The 16,040-nt window shown below is 47.8% G+C and overlaps 1 protein-coding gene across 1 annotated transcript in view; it reads left to right on the forward strand.

Annotated features, from left to right (window-relative positions):
• The window catches only part of SPTLC1 (serine palmitoyltransferase long chain base subunit 1), a 341,715-nt gene that overhangs the window by 248,732 nt on the left and 76,943 nt on the right, over positions 1 to 16,040 (forward strand). The gene's annotated exons all lie outside the window — the stretch shown is intronic.

Below are 16,040 nucleotides of genomic sequence, written 5' to 3' on the forward strand. Positions count from 1 at the left end.
CCACTCTCTCTCTCCCACTCTCTCTCTCCCACTCTCTCTCTCCCACTCTCTCTCTCCCACTCTCTCTCTCCCACTCTCTCTCTCCCACTCTCTCTCTCCCACTCTCTCTCTCCCACTCTCTCTCTCCCACTCTCTCTCTCCCACTCTCTCTCTCCCACTCTCTCTCTCACACACACTCTCTCGCTCACACTCTCGCTCACACACACTCTCGCTCACACACACTCTCGCTCACACACACTCTCGCTCACACACACTCTCGCTCACACACACTCTCTCTCTCGTGTATTGTAGTAGATCTGTTTGCTGTACTTGGAATCCTTTCGGTGCCCAAAAACTTTTAGTAAAATGTGTTTGTGAATCCCTACATGGAACATGGCTATTATTGATAGGACTTGCATTTTTTGGAGGTGACATTCACAAGAACTGCCGTTGAAGGACTCTAAACGTTGTTTTTCATATGCTTCAGTCTGATAAAATATTCCAAGATTTAGAAAATAAGTATTTACTGGCATACGGTCTGTCAATGCGTAAGATGTCAAGTCCTAAAATGTGCTCTAATTTGTTAACAACACACAGCGTGCTAGACTATTTACGGAGCATAGCCGACAAACTAAAAGCATCTCTGCATCTGAAAAATACAGAAATAGAAAAGGCAAATCCACTACCCGCTAGGCAAAGTACATTATCATTTATAAATGAGATTGAAGTTAGGCAAAATAATCTGAGATTGGTTATACAGCTGGCTTGCAATCAACTACCTCTTCCCCGGTGCCTGTATCAGGAATAATTTACAGCATTTTTTATTCTGATTCAGACCTGGTGGATGAAGCACTGTATATTCCTAAAGACGACAATGAGCAATGGGACAAGTACACCCCCCCCCCACCCCCCCCACCCCCCCCCCCCACTCAGCAGCCTAGCCATTTCAATTGTGGCTGCCCTCTGTAGTGATTAGGACAAATGTATTGAGTGAGATTTTTGAACTTGCCTTTTTCATCTGAGCTGTTATTGCCAGTTAATGGAACTCCTCAAGATGCCCGTATGGTTATGTGGTCTAAGCCATCCTCGTGCCCGCCAGTCAGTTGACTTGTGTCTTGGCGGCATCAGTCGACCAACGTTGATCCAGACCTCTTGACTAGGCACCCAACACTGGAGAAATAGATTTTTCCAAGCATCAACAAGTGAGCTTAGTACAATTTTCTTTATGACCAACCATCCGGATAGGAACACAAATAAAAATATGCTTTCTGAAAGAGAATATCTTCTTCTGGCAGTCTAGCGATCAGATTCACAAATGCACTTTGCTTTCATGGGAGATACAATCACTATGGGACATAACTTTCAGTGGCTCCATCCTGTTAAGAGAAAAAACTGATTCGGCAATCAGGGATGTGGAATTTCTATAGCCCGACGCCCAGGGCATATTGTTTGGGGTCAAGGGCAACAAGTTTTCATGTGTATTTTGTCCTTGGGACAAGTAGGCCCAACCCCCTGCAGCACAAACCCTTTGGCTGCCAGTTTGCAGTACACCATTATGGATCAGGGAAGGGCACCGTCTGCAGTTAATTTAATATTTTTGCCCATATGTTTAATGCTGTCCAAACTTGCATTTATGGTTCATTAATTGGAAGCCTGTATTATTGGGGTGAGCGCTCGAAGTAAATGTTGTAAGCTCCGACTGCACTACTGACAGTGGTTCCAGTATAAAAATGTGTACACACGTTTTCAAAGTTTAGCAATATAAGGCTATTTATAATGCTCCCAGAATGCTCTCTGATTTGATGCAAATATTTCCAGAAGCTTGAAAGCAAGATTGAGGATTCTTTGCTTTCAAAATAAAAAGTTCATTTTAAAAAAATGAAATCGGGGAAAAAAACATTTCTGTAACTTCAGGTACCATTTCTTTGCAGCATCATTGAGTAACATGTGTTGATGCATGCTAGTATTTCTAAAAAATATTCATAATGGAAAGTCAGTGCAACCAGTTTCAATAAGATTATGAGAAAAAAACAAGCATTGGTAAAGCCAGTAGTGCTGAAATTGGCAGCAAGCTTTTTAGTTTTGTCAGTGTGTGACTTGATTTGGCATTCTTTTTTAAAACCTTATTGGTGTGGGAGCTGCTGGGTCCTCACGATTATAACAAACATTGGCAAAAGCAAAAATTGTTTTTTGGTCTCAGAAAGCACACACTGCCACAATAGTTACTGGCACTGAACAAAACTACTTTGTGTGCATGCCACAATAGTTACTGGCACTGAACAAAACTACTTTGTGTGCAGATATGCTCCTTGTGAAAGAGCAGAATGCTGTCACTCACAGTGAAGCCAGCCGATACAGAGAGAGAGAGAGACAGAATTTTAATAAACACAAAAGGTCACAGTCAACGCCAGACCAAATTAGGGGCACAATTATTAGAGAAAGTCTCAAAAGGGCACCCCTGGTATATGTTGTTGCATTACATGAAGCTATACGGCTTTTGTGAATTCCCAAGCATTAAGAGTAGTAGGAAAAGAAAAAGTACTCCTAGAAAATATTTATGAACTGCATTTTAGCATGAGCAAATTTGCATGTGTAGATTTGCCCATGCGAAAATCTGAGTGTTTGCAAGTTCACTTTCCCTCCAACCACTTTTTTTCCCAACTCTGGAAGAGGTTTACGTCTGCCATTTTCAGGAGTAAATTTTCAACATTTCTCAGTATGGGAAAAGATTAGAGAAGAGTTGTTGAAACCCCTTAAAACATGCATGTTAGTAGGTTTGCACAGACTCAAAAGAGCATTCTAACCCTGGAACTATTCCTTACCACTACCTTCAGCCCCAGTATGTAGATCTGCAGAAATGTGGCAATATGAGGATTGCAAGTGTTCAAAAACTACTATGGTACGAGCCTTCGCATAATCAGAGGCTCTATCAGAGCTCTTATATAATGAGATTGTTGCCATAATTTGTCGCTGTACTACTAGGCACCAAGGGGGCAAGTGGATTTTGTTACAGGACAAGTAGATTTATGAAGCAACCTGCCCCATGGACAAGTGGATATTTTATTAAATTCCACACCCCTGGGCAATTTAATTATTCAAGGATCGTCACAGCACAGCTGTGGGGCTGTTGATGCCACATAAGACATTTTCGAGGTTGCTCCAGCGGTCTAGTTTACAGGCAATACCAACCCTTCTTGCCTGTTCTGCGTTAACTAGTCCAGTCCTTTCAAGTCAGACATGGCACTGGCAAAAGCTGTTAAACCCAGCAGGGTTATCAATCCTCCAGTCGGTCTTTCCATGCTGCAGTGGCTTCCCCGTCATGCTCCGCCTGGCCAGTAAGTGGCAGGATTCGGCATTTCCTCTCTGGTTGCAGATCATTACATCTGACAGGTGAATCTTGCAAAATCTTCAAAGAGGCTACACTCTTCCATTTCTTTCCTTACCACCCTATCTTTGACCCACACCTGAGTGTCTTTCCGAGGATCACACCATCCTTTTACATGAAGTCCACTTTCTGTTGTCCAAGGGTGCCATCAAGCTGGTACTGGACTTGTACAAAGATGAGCCAAGATACTGCTCTTGTTACTGTCTCATGCCTTTTGGAGGAAGGACAAGTTCAAAATGCTCACTTTAATCCAGATACTTCTAGCTCTTGACTCAGGAGACTGGATTAGATCCTTTGGACTTGCAGTACCCTTCCAGACATTACCTGCATGTCCAGGTGGGCCAGGAACATGCTCCCCTTCAGCCTTACCTCTTCCCCTTTGGTGTTCACAAACATGGTGTCTGTGGTCATTGCCCATCTTCAAAGGTCGGTTTTACACATATTGTATTACCTAGATCATGGGTACTCACAAACTTTCTGTTGGGGGTCAAAACTACATTGTGGTTTGTGGCCGAGGGCCGCACCGGTAGGGGTGGGGTCAGCGGGGGGCGGGGTTAGTGGGGAGCAGGACTGGAATAAAAAATAAAACCAGTTTCAAAACATTAGACGATGCGACAATGCTGTATTTCAAAAGCAGATGTAACTACAAAGAGCATATTTATATAATACATTTTTAGTAGCAGACAATAGCAATCTTAAGAGACATTGAATAGCTTTGTACACACTTTGACCCCAATTCCATCACAGTCTCTCTATCTCTCTGTCAGTCAGTCTCTCTGTCAGTCTCTCTCTCTCTCTCTCTGTCAGTCAGTCTCTCTCTCTGTCAGTCAGTCTCTCTCTCTCTGTCGGTCAGTCTCTCTCTCTCTGTCGGTCAGTCTCTCTCTCTCTGTTGGTCAGTCTCTCTCTCTCTGTCGGTCAGTCTCTCTCTCTCTGTCGGTCAGTCTCTCTCTCTCTGTCGGTCAGTCTCGCTCTCTGTCGGTCAGTCTCGCTCTCTCTGTCGGTCAGTCTCGCTCTCTCTGTCGGTCAGTCTCTCTCTCTCTCTGTCAGTCAGTCTCTCTCTCTCTGTCAGTCAGTCTCTCTCTCTCTGTCAGTCAGTCTCTCTCTCTCTGTCAGTCAGTCTCTCTCTCTCTGTCAGTCAGTCTCTCTCTCTCTGTCAGTCAGTCTCTCTCTCTCTGTCAGTCAGTCTCTCTCTCTCTGTCAGTCAGTCTCTCTCTCTGTCAGTCAGTCTCTCTATACAGCAGCGGGGTTTAGCCATTCCCTTGCATAACCGATTTTATGCCCTTAGCAGTCTGGATTCTAATGACTGACTTAACCCGGAGAGTTTGGTTACCCCATATAAGGCTATGTATAAACGGAGCTCTGAAACTTCCAATGTTAAACTGGTACCGGAGCCGCAGATGGAGGAAGTTGTTACTGATAATTGTAGGGGGTCAGTCAATGAAAATCCAATCGAAGGAAACACCCCAACTGTAATTACTACACCAGTTAGGTTTAATACAAGGGGTAATGGAATAATTATAGCCAGTTGGAATGTTGCAGGGTTAAAATCTAAGGGGAAGATCCCGGGTTGGCAGAATTTCATTAATTTCTTTGACATCGCATGCTTCCAGGAGACATGATGTAAGGAAGAAATTAATTATGAGGGGTTTGCGTCATATAATTTGGTGGCAAAGGGTACTGGGCCTTGCAGAGCAAAGGGGGGTCTGTTCATATTCGTGTCAATCCATCGCCCGATCATAGTAAAAAGGTATATAACAGTGGGTGAATATGCCCAGATTCTCTGGTTGTTTGGGGAACACGCCCACAATATCCTACTGATTAATTATTATAATAATATTTTTGACAGTTCCAGGGATGTGGTTTTCCGTGATTTGGCTAGTGCCATTGAAAATCTAAACCCAGAAGCTAATGTTTCTTTCGATTTTATTTGGCTTGGTGATTTCAATATCCGGTTATGTGAACGGTCAACTGAAACTGTTTGTGGTTTTACCAATGATGTGGGAGTGGAACATCTACTTCTGTAGTAGGGGATCTCTGTGTATAGTCATAATCTAGTGAATAGTCCCGCCCATGTGCGTGGACCCCGGAGCAATAAAAATAATCTCTAAAAGGTGACAAATCATGCAGACCTGCATACACCTTTAAGAGAGAATTTAATTTAAAGACAGATAATGCAGCCTATACCCACAGGCTACACTGTGCAGTACTTCAACTAGAATTCCACCAACATCCACAAACAGCACTGCCTGTCTAGTTTTTCTCCACATAGGAAAAAACCCTGCCTCTACCAGCAAAAGCCTCTGGAATGATAGAGAGGAAGGAGTGGACAGACAAGCCCCATAGGCTGCCATTATGTGGCTTGGAACAGGATACTGTGCCTTTAAGAAAACTTTCCAGTTTTCCAGAACTTTCCCCAGTATCCCAGAATGCCCAGCAGGTCCCATTTACTTTCAGTTCTTTTTTCCGGCTCCTGCTAGCAGGACCCTGGAGCATTGAGCTCTCCCTTTTCAAGGGTTTAATTGAGATTTTGGCAATTTTTGTCACTTTTTCTTGTGTTTAGTAGCTGGTACTGTCAACATGCCTGGCTTGTTCGTCAAGTGCCCGGAATGTGGTCGAAAGAAGGCTAAAACTGATCCACACGAGGTGTGCATTGGTTGCCTTCCCCAGTCCCACGTGCCTGAAAGCTGTACCATCTGCCACTCGTTCTCAGCCAGGACCCTGAGGGACAGAATGAAAATCAGGCTTCAAGTTCTGGAGGAACGAAGACTGAAGGCACCAGGTGGGTCTGGAGGGGCTGATTTGGCCCATACTGAGGCCTCTGGGGGGCTCCCCAGGGGCAGGAAGACCAGTAAGCGCTCCCACTCCCCGTCGACGTCGAGGGCGTCGACGGCGACGTCGAGGAGGATGACCACCGTCTGTTCGCCGTCCCCCCAGGGCTCTGGGGAGAAGCTGCGCCGACGATCGCCGTCGAGGGACCTGCATAGGCCGCCGTCGACTACATCGGCGTCGTCTGTGTCGACGCCGTCGTCGGCTCCGTCCAGCGGTCGTCGTCGAGATGGGGCCCGGCGTCAGCATTCGCCGTCGAGGGATCGCAGCTCGCCGTCGATGAAGAGGAGAAGGAGATCGACGTCGAGACGCTTGAGGTCGACGTCGAGACGCTTGAGGTCGACGTCGAGACGCTTGAGGTCGACGTCGAGACGCTTGAGGTCGCCGTCGAGGCGCAGGTCGCCGTCGAGGCGCAGGTCGCCGTCGAGGCGCAGGTCGCCGTCGAGGCGCAGGTCGCCGTCGAGGCGACGATCGACGTCGAGAGATCGACGTCGAGGAGAAGATCGACGTCGAGGAAGAGAGAGTCACCGGGATCGGTGTACTCGGTGGTGTATACGCCGCCTCGGATGCCGCCGCCTCCGCCTCCACCACCTCCACCACCACCTCCACCACCACCTCCACAAACTCCTCCACCACCGCCACCTCCACCACCGCCGCCGCGGACGCTGCCTCCGCCGCCCCAGCCTCTGTCGCTGCCACGCACCCCTGTGGGACCGCCGCCGGTTCCCCCGCGGTCGGTTTCCCTTCCACGGTACCCGACTCCGCCGCAGGGGACCCCGAAGCCACGACGCCCACGGTCGCCTGGACCAGCGAAACCGGCGGACAGGCCGAAGCCGAAGAGGTCGCGCTCCCGCTCGCACAGGAGGAGAAGATCACGGAGCCGTGGACGGTCCTCGTCGGACTCAAGACGACGCCGTAGGAGGTATAGGTCCAGGTCGCGCACGCGCTCCTCGGACAGAGACCTTTCCCCGACGCTGTCGGACTCCCCGGGGACGAGGGTGTCTCCGGTGGACGACTTGGTCTCGTTCCAAGAGGTGCTGTTGCGGGGGGCTGCAAAGTTGGGTATCACGGTGACGGTTCCAACACCCACGACGTCCGTGATATTCGAGACACTTCATAAAAAAACACCTGTCTCACCCCCTACTGCCTCTTGTACCAGGACTGGTGGAACCCGCCTTGGAGCTGTTCCTCACTCCCGCGACGACGAAGGCCGCTCCTTCCAGGCTCATGAAAAAGTACAGGGCCCCGGAGTCGGATCCGTCATTTTTGAGAGTGGACCCGAAGCCGGATTCGGTGATCGTGACAGCGGCAAGAAAACAACATGCGACCACCCCGTCCTCCACGGTTCCACCCGACAAAGAAAGCCGCTGGCTGGATTCTGCGGGCAGGAAGGTGTGTGGTACCGCCGCCACTACCATGAAGGCGGCGAGTGCAGGGGCTTTGTTGGGCCGTTACGACCGGGCCCTGTGGGAGTCCCTGCAGCAATATGCAGACCTCCTGCCTCGGGACAAGAAGGAGGACTTCTTGGAGACGGTGCGCGAAGGCATGCTGGTGTCGAACCAAACGATCAGCGCAGCGGCGGACGTATCTTTATTGGCCGCCCACGCCTACTGTCATGGCGTCCACCAGCGGCGCCATTCGTGGTTGCGCCTGACGTCCCTCAAGCCAGAGGCGCAGCAAAGAGTGGCCAACCTGCCCTTCTCGGGGGAAACCCTGTTCGGGAAGCATGCGGTCGATGAGATGGCCCGCATGAAGGCTGAGGCGGAAACCCTGACGGCCGTCGGGTTGGAGAAGGCCGAGAAAAAGAAGCACCCGTTCCAAAGGAGGTTCGGGTCGTCGGGCAGAGGGCGTGGGCAGGGCTCGGAACAGCAGCAGCCACAACAGCAGCAGTTCCGCAAGCCCTTCCAGAAGCGCCAGAGGGGTAGAGGAGGCCAGCAGGCTACTACCACAACCAAGGGCCCGGCCGGGTCTCGGCCCTGAGCGGTTACTTCCCCCTCAACCGTTACCCACTCCAGTGGGGGGAAGCATTCAATTTTTTCCGGCAGAGTGGAAAAAAATTACTCAGGACAAGTGGGTGCTGAATATTGTTTGCAATGGATACAGTCTTCGGTTTATCAGCCCGCCTCCAGCGATTCCGCCGGTCAGCTCTCGATTCCAGCTGAGAGAGCTCCAGGCGGAGGCAGACATCTTGTTGAGAAAAAAGGCGGTAGAAGAGGTACCTCTGTCTCAAAGGGGAAGAGGTCTGTACTCTCGGTTCTTCCTCGTTCGCAAGAAGGACAAGAACGAGTTCAGGCCCATTCTGGATTTGCGGCAGGCAAACAAATGGATTCGCAGAGAGAAGTTCCGCATGCTTTCGTTGCACCAGATTTACCCTCAGCTGCAACGGGGAGACTGGCTCTGTGCCATCGATCTACAGGATGCGTACTTCCATGTGCCCATAGCGAGGAAGCACAGGAAGTTCCTGCGATTCCAAGTCGGCGCCAATCACTATCAATACACAGTACTGCCATTCGGGCTAAAATCTGCGCCCAGGACCTTTTCGAAGTGCATGGCGGTGGTGGCGGCACACCTGCGGAGGAACAAGGTGTTTGTCTACCCGTATCTGGACGATTGGCTGATCAAGGCATCATCCTTCGCGGAAGCGCAAGAACACTTCCGATGGACGTGCGAGCTCTTGCACAAGCTGGGGTTACACGTCAACATGTCCAAGTCGGTCACGACTCCGGTCCAGGGCATACAGTACCTGGGGGCCTCCATCGATACGCGGTCAGCAAGCGTGTCTCCTTCGGAGGAGAGACGGTTATCACTCCTTTGGAAGGCTCAGGACCTCAGGGCTGCTCCATCGACGACAGTGAGGAAGGGGTCTTCTCTACTGGGATCGATGGCCTCCTGTATCTTCCTCACGCCTCACGCTCGGTTACACATGAGACCACTGCAGGAGTGTTTGGAGGATCAGTGGGATCAGAGGACAGGCTCTTGGGACGACAAGATACGTCTGTCGCTGCATGCTCTTCAGTCTCTGAAGTGGTGGTGTTCGGCGGAAAACCTCCTCAAGGGGGTTCCCTTCCACAAGGACATTCCCACGACGAGTGTCGTGACGGATACGTCTCTCCAAGGCTGGGGAGCGCATTCCGGGGACTTGCAGATTCAGGGAAAGTGGTCTGCTTTGGAATCGACGTACCACATCAATTTCCTGGAACTCAGATCTGTCTTCCTGGCACTGAAGGCCTTCCTTACGTCCTTCCAGACCAACTCGCTGCTGATACAGACTGACAATACAACCACGATGTATTATCTCAACAAGCAGGGGGGGTCGAGATCGCGCACTCTGTCGCAGGAGGCGCAGGCGATCTGGCGCTGGCTGCTGGCCAGAGGACTGACTATTACGGCCACGCATCTGCCAGGAGTGCAGAATGCTCAGGCGGACGCCTTGAGCAGGCTGATTCAGGAAAACCACGAATGGGTCATAAACGACGAAGTACTAGGAGAAGTTTCGCAAGGTGGGGGACTCCAGACATAGATCTGTTCGCCACCGCCGAAAACAGCAAATGCCGAGACTTCGCATCCAGGTACTACCAGCGGGGGACGCTGGGGAATGCGCTATGGATCGATTGGTCGAACAGCTTTCTGTACGCTTTTCCGCCCATTCCCCTGATTCCGGCGGTGCTCATCAAGTTGTCCCAGTCCAGGGCGCGGATGATCCTGATCGCCCCGGAGTGGCCCAGGCAGTGGTGGTTCACGGACCTTCTTCACCGGTCTCTCCTTCCTCACATGCGGTTGCCGTGCAGGCCGGACCTTCTCACGAAGTTCGGGGGGCGGATGGTGCACCCCAACCTCTCGTCTTTGAGTTTGGCGGCATGGCTCCTGAAATAGTGCAATATGGCCATCTGAATCTACCAGACGATTGTATGGACATTCTGAAGGAGTCTAAGCGCCCTTCCACTAGAACATCCTATGCTTACAAGTGGAAGAGGTTCTGTATCTGGTGTAAGTCCAAGAACTTTGATCCGACAACATGTAAGGAAGATGTCATCCTTCCATACCTTTTACATCTGGCGCAGTCTGGCCTTAATTTCCATTCCATTAAGGTTCATCTGGCTGCTTTGACTGCTTACAGGAAATGCCCTTCACAGACTTCCTTCTTTCAGATCCCTGTGGTCAAGGATTTTTTGGAAGGCTTGAAGAAAGTGTTTCCTCCCGTCAGACTTCCCTCACCTTCCTGGGACTTGAATGTGGTGCTGTCCAGACTGATGAGGGAGCCTTTTGAACGCATTCACAAGGCTTCATTGCAGCACCTATCCTGGAAGGCGGCGTTCCTAGTGGCCATTACATCGGCCCGCAGGGTGAGTGAACTTCAGGCATTATGTTGTCAAGAACCTTATACTGTATTTCATGCTGCTAAGGTTGTGATGCGTACTCACCCTAAATTTCTTCCTAAGGTTATCTCTGATTTTCATGTCAACCAGACCATAACTTTACCTACGTTCTTTCAGAATCCCTCTTCGCCAGCGGAAAGGTCTCTCCATTCCCTGGATGTTCGGAGGGTGTTGAAATTTTATCTGGATAAGACCAAGGATATTCGTAGGTCTGACCAATTGTTTGTTAATTATGGCTCAGTCAGGACTGGTCTTGCGACCTCTAAGCAGTCCATTTCTCGGTGGATTGTGTCCTGCATACAATTGTGTTATCAAAAGGCTAATAAGACCTTAGGGGGTAAACCTAAGGCTCATTCCACCAGGGGCAAAGCTGCCACGACGGCTTTGCTGCGTAATGTTCCGATTGCGGAAATCTGCAAGGCGGCCACTTGGAAGTCGGTCCATACCTTTGCTGCGCATTACTGTCTGGACACGGATGCCAGGGCAGATGCTCAGGTTGGGCAGGCTTCGCTGCGAAATTTGTTCGCACAGTAGTGGTAGTGTCTTGTGTGTTCTCCACCGCTTTTGTTGTGTGGGGATGGGCTTGCCATTCTATTCACTAGATTATGACTATACACAGAGATCCCCTACTACAGAAGGAGTAGTTTCTTTTCTGTAACTCCAGTTCTGTAGTAGGGGTATCTCAGTTATAGTCATAAGCGCCCGCCCTCCTCCCCGGTGGAGAGATACTTATTCATATGTAGAATGCTACAGGTCTGGCGTGCTACGCCTTCAAAAAGAACTGAAAGTAAATGGGACCTGCTGGGCATTCTGGGATACTGGGGAAAGTTCTGGAAAACTGGAAAGTTTTCTTAAAGGCACAGTATCCTGTTCCAAGCCACATAATGGCAGCCTATGGGGCTTGTCTGTCCACTCCTTCCTCTCTATCATTCCAGAGGCTTTTGCTGGTAGAGGCAGGGTTTTTTCCTATGTGGAGAAAAACTAGACAGGCAGTGCTGTTTGTGGATGTTGGTGGAATTCTAGTTGAAGTACTGGACAGTGTAGCCTGTGGGTATAGGCTGCATTATCTGTCTTTAAATTAAATTCTCTCTTAAAGGTGTATGCAGGTCTGCATGATTTGTCACCTTTTAGAGATTATTTTTATTGCTCCGGGGTCCACGCACATGGGCGGGACTAGTCACTAGATTATGACTATAACAGAGATACCCCTACTACAGAACTGGAGTTACAGAAAAGAAACTACTCCATTTCCGTCATAACAACTATGGAGATTCTTTGAATTATTTTTTAGGTTACTATGATTTGGAAATTCTTGGCTTCCCGAGAGAGGATTCGGGACAAATCATCCCTACTTTCAAGGGTCATCATTCTTGCTTAGTTATTGACCATGTGATCGTTTCCTCTAATATCGCTTCCTGCTGTGCTTCACCTAGGATTGAAGTAACTACCCTAAGCGACCACAACTGTATTATTTTGGAAACAACTTTTTGGGCCGATAGCTGTGTTGAAACGGGCATTGTGGTCTGTAATATTGAACCACATAGACCAAATGGTGTTCGTTTGAGATGGGTTGGGGACAAAGCTAGTGACTTAACTGGCCTTATTGTGAGGGACTGCCTACCTAGCATTAGTATTATTTTTGAAAATGTTATTGATGAATCACTGGTTTTAAATGCTTTTATGGATATTAGTTTAACCATCGAGGCCAGATTTACAAAATCCAAGGGGGACCAAAGCAGCAATGCACCTAGATGGTTTGACCATGTGTGCACTCCCTCATTAATTGAATTAAAAACTGCGCTTGCTAAAAAACCTGTGATACTCAGTCCTTTGTAAAATTTAGGCTGGATTACATGCTTGCTTTAAGGCGAAGGAAGAGAGAGTTGCAGCAGCTGGCATGCGACTCACTCAATCAGGCAGCGGAAACATCTAACAGTACTCTGTTTTGGGCCACCGTGAATTCTCCCTTTATTAGGGATGAGAATACCCCAATGCTAACCTCCAATGTTTCGAGTGACGGCTGGGTCACCCATTTTTCAAATATCTTCGACTCTAACAGTCGTATCGACTCTTGCCATAATGGTTGGCCTGTCTTACCTTTAAATATTACTGTCGGGGAGGTTGAAGCCGGTATTTGTGCTAGCAAGGGGGGTAAAGCCCAGGGCCCAGACGGGGTCCCTATTGATGTGTATAAAACGGCCCCCGATATATGGAGCCCTCTCTTGGCCATAGTTTTTAATGCTGCCATATGTACTGTGCCCCCCGAAACATGGGGGGAATCTATTATTATTCCTATACATAAAAAAGGTAGTAGGTCCGATGTCAAATTATCGACCCATCTCTCTTTTAGACTCATCTGTTAAGATCATGAGCAGAATTATGCTCGTGAGGTTAGAGGAATGGGCCGAGCAAGAGGGTATCCTAGCTGATAGTACGGATTCAGAAAGGGTAGGGGAACACTTGACCAGTGTTTAAACCTTGACCTTCTGATCGGGAAATATATAGATGCTAAGCTAGGCTCACTCTACCTTTGTTTTGCGGACCTCAGCAGCGCTTTTGATTTGGTCGACCATTCAATTCTATGGTCAACCTTGTTACAGTTAGGGGCACCAGAGGGAATAATTTATTTCCTGGCTAGACTGTATGGGAATTTAAAAACATGTGTGCGCTTTGGGACCAAAGGTGAATGTTCTCCCAAATTTAGTGTAAAAAGAGGCATTAGACAGGGCTGCGTACTGGCCCCCCTTCTTTTTATCCTATTTATTAACGGAATCGACGCAATTTTAAAATCAACTTCAGCAGATGCCCCCATGATCAAAGGTTGCCCCGTGCCTGTGTTATTATACGCTGATGACGCTGTCCTTCTTTTTAGAACTCCATTAGGATTGCAGCGTCTAATTGATAGATTCTCTTCCTTTATTAAGGATAGGAGGTTGACTATCAATAAGAAGAAAACGTATATTATGACCTTTGGGGCCAAAAGCTTAAAGAAAAGTAAATCTGCCAATTTTTCCTTTTTTATAGATAAGGATAAGGTGCTCCAGGTGGATACATTTTGTTACCTTGGTATTACCTTCTCTAATGATAGAAAATGGTTAAACGAATTTAAAAATATTCGTATCAAAATGGCTAAAAATGCCCATGGTGTTTTCAGATTTGCTACGAAGGTCGGGGACTGACGTACCAGGGATATGCATATGATTTATCAAGCCAGGTGTGTCAGTATTGCTCTGTATGGGGAGGGTGTTTGGGGACATTTTCCTGCCAATTTTTTGCAGTTAGAGGAAAATGCTTTTTAAAAAATATTATCTTTACCACCCACTGCTTGTACTGACCTTATCCACCGAGAGCTTGATATTAATTTTCTTATTGACCAAATATCTTTGAGGCCACGTATGATTTGGCGTTCTATTTGGCTACAAGAAGAAAAATCCTTTAATAGACTGGTCATCGAGGACTGTCTCTCGCTGGATAAATTCTTAAATATACCCTGGTTAAAATATGTAGTTAGATGTTTTTCTGAGATTTATAATCTAAACATCCTGGTGGACCCTAACGCAGCATCTTTAATTACGAAAAAAGTGATAAATTATTTTTTTGCCATTTACCGCAAGAAAACGGGCCATTGCTAACGGTTCTCTATCTACTGTTTTGTTTTATAATAAGTATAAGCTTGATGAAGGTTTACCCATTTATTTAGTATGTGTAACAAGGCCATCCCATAAGTTTGTGTTAACTAGACTGAGGTTTGGTATTGCTCATCATTTGGTGCCATTGCCAACACTAAAGAAATACCCGCAAGGGCCTTGTAAGTGTGATGGCATTTCTCAACAGAGCACTGTGCACTTTCTTCTTATCTGCAAACTGTATATGAGTTTTCGTATTGCCTATTTAAAACCTATGTTCTGTAAATATGGTATACGTACAGTTAATCAAGCGATGAGTTTAGTTTTTAACCTACAAAACGCCGATATCTGTTTTTTTACTGCTATGTTTTTACTCCATTCAATTAAGGCCAGGAAAAGTATGTGTTTTTAAGTTCGTATCATTTGTTATTTGTAGTTTTTGAATTGTTATTTTGCTGTATTTGATAATGTAGTGTATTTGTTTTAAATTTTACCGATTGTGCTTTTATGGTCATTTTTCATGCACCGAATAAAGTTTTATGAAAATGAGTAAAAGGATGGATGAGTTAAGGGATGGATGAGTTATAGGCAATGGATGGATTCATGAGTGGATGGATGGGTGAAGGGATGGCTAAGTGAAAGGGGAAAGAGAAAGGGAGGATGGATAGATGAGTGAAAGTATGGATGGATGATTGACAGGATGGTTGGGCGAACGGGTGTATGGATGAGTGAAAAGAAGGATGCAAGGTTATATGAGTGAAACAATGCATAGATCAGTGAAAGGGAGAGTGAAGAGCTGGAAGAAAGGATGGACGGATGAGTGACTGGGTGCCTGGATGGATGAGTAAGTGAAAGGATCGCTGGATGGGTGAAAGGGTAAATGGTTGGGTGGATGAGTGAATGGATGGATGGGTAGATGATGGATGGATGGATAGATGATGGATGGATGAGTGAAAGGGTGGATGGAGGGATAGATGATGGATAGCTTTGGAAATGGTTGAATAGGTTTTGATATGGTTGGGCACACAGATGGAAGGTCAAAACGAATGGTGAAAGACTGAATAATGGATGAAAGAATGAATGGATGCCACACCACCGGGTGACTCTGTTCGCCATCTCAAACAGACACACATCATAAGGCATCAAGCGTGGAACTCAGTCTTGAAATGCTTCTCCTGCCTGCCAAAAAGCAGACACTAGTCCCTTGTACGGGACAGTGGTACCACAAGAGATGTTCCACTGTTGTGCCGCTGAGTGGCACTGCTCCCATGCCACGGGGAAACAGTGTGAGCAGTCCTCCACTTGCCCCTAGGCCATGAGAGATACGTGAGGGCACAGCTCCATGCAGCTCTTCTGCGGGAACCGGCGGGCAAGACAACATAACCTGCACTTGCAGACAACAGCACCGACGTGACTCGAGTCTCTTCCACCACAATGTATTTTTCTTTCTTTATTGCGCCCGAGGCAACCACCCCTGTGGCCCCACCCATGCTACGCCACTGCCTACTAGTATGGATGACATCTGATTCTTACACCTCGTCTGCCTCAATGTCTTGAGTAGCATTTCCTATACATTGAATTTCACATTTGAGTCATTGTCTCTATGTAATGTGTGTGTGTGATGTAACGCACCCCGACACCCTGCCGTACCTACTTCGGATGAGTAGCACTATAAATTAAATACACGTGCGAGAGGGTCTATGTGAAGATGAGGGGGCACCATTGGAGGGTGGTAGCATGGCTGGACTGGCCGTACCCACATCGGGTGTTTCCCCAGGAAGCTGGAAGGATTGGGGGGGGGGGGGGGGGGTTGTTACTGGGGCTGGCACTGCAAAGTTCCTTGTATAT

The sequence above is a fragment of the Triturus cristatus genome, chromosome 2_1 (genome assembly GCF_964204655.1).
Source record: "Triturus cristatus chromosome 2_1, aTriCri1.1, whole genome shotgun sequence".
In the NCBI taxonomy this organism is placed as follows: domain Eukaryota; kingdom Metazoa; phylum Chordata; class Amphibia; order Caudata; family Salamandridae; genus Triturus; species Triturus cristatus.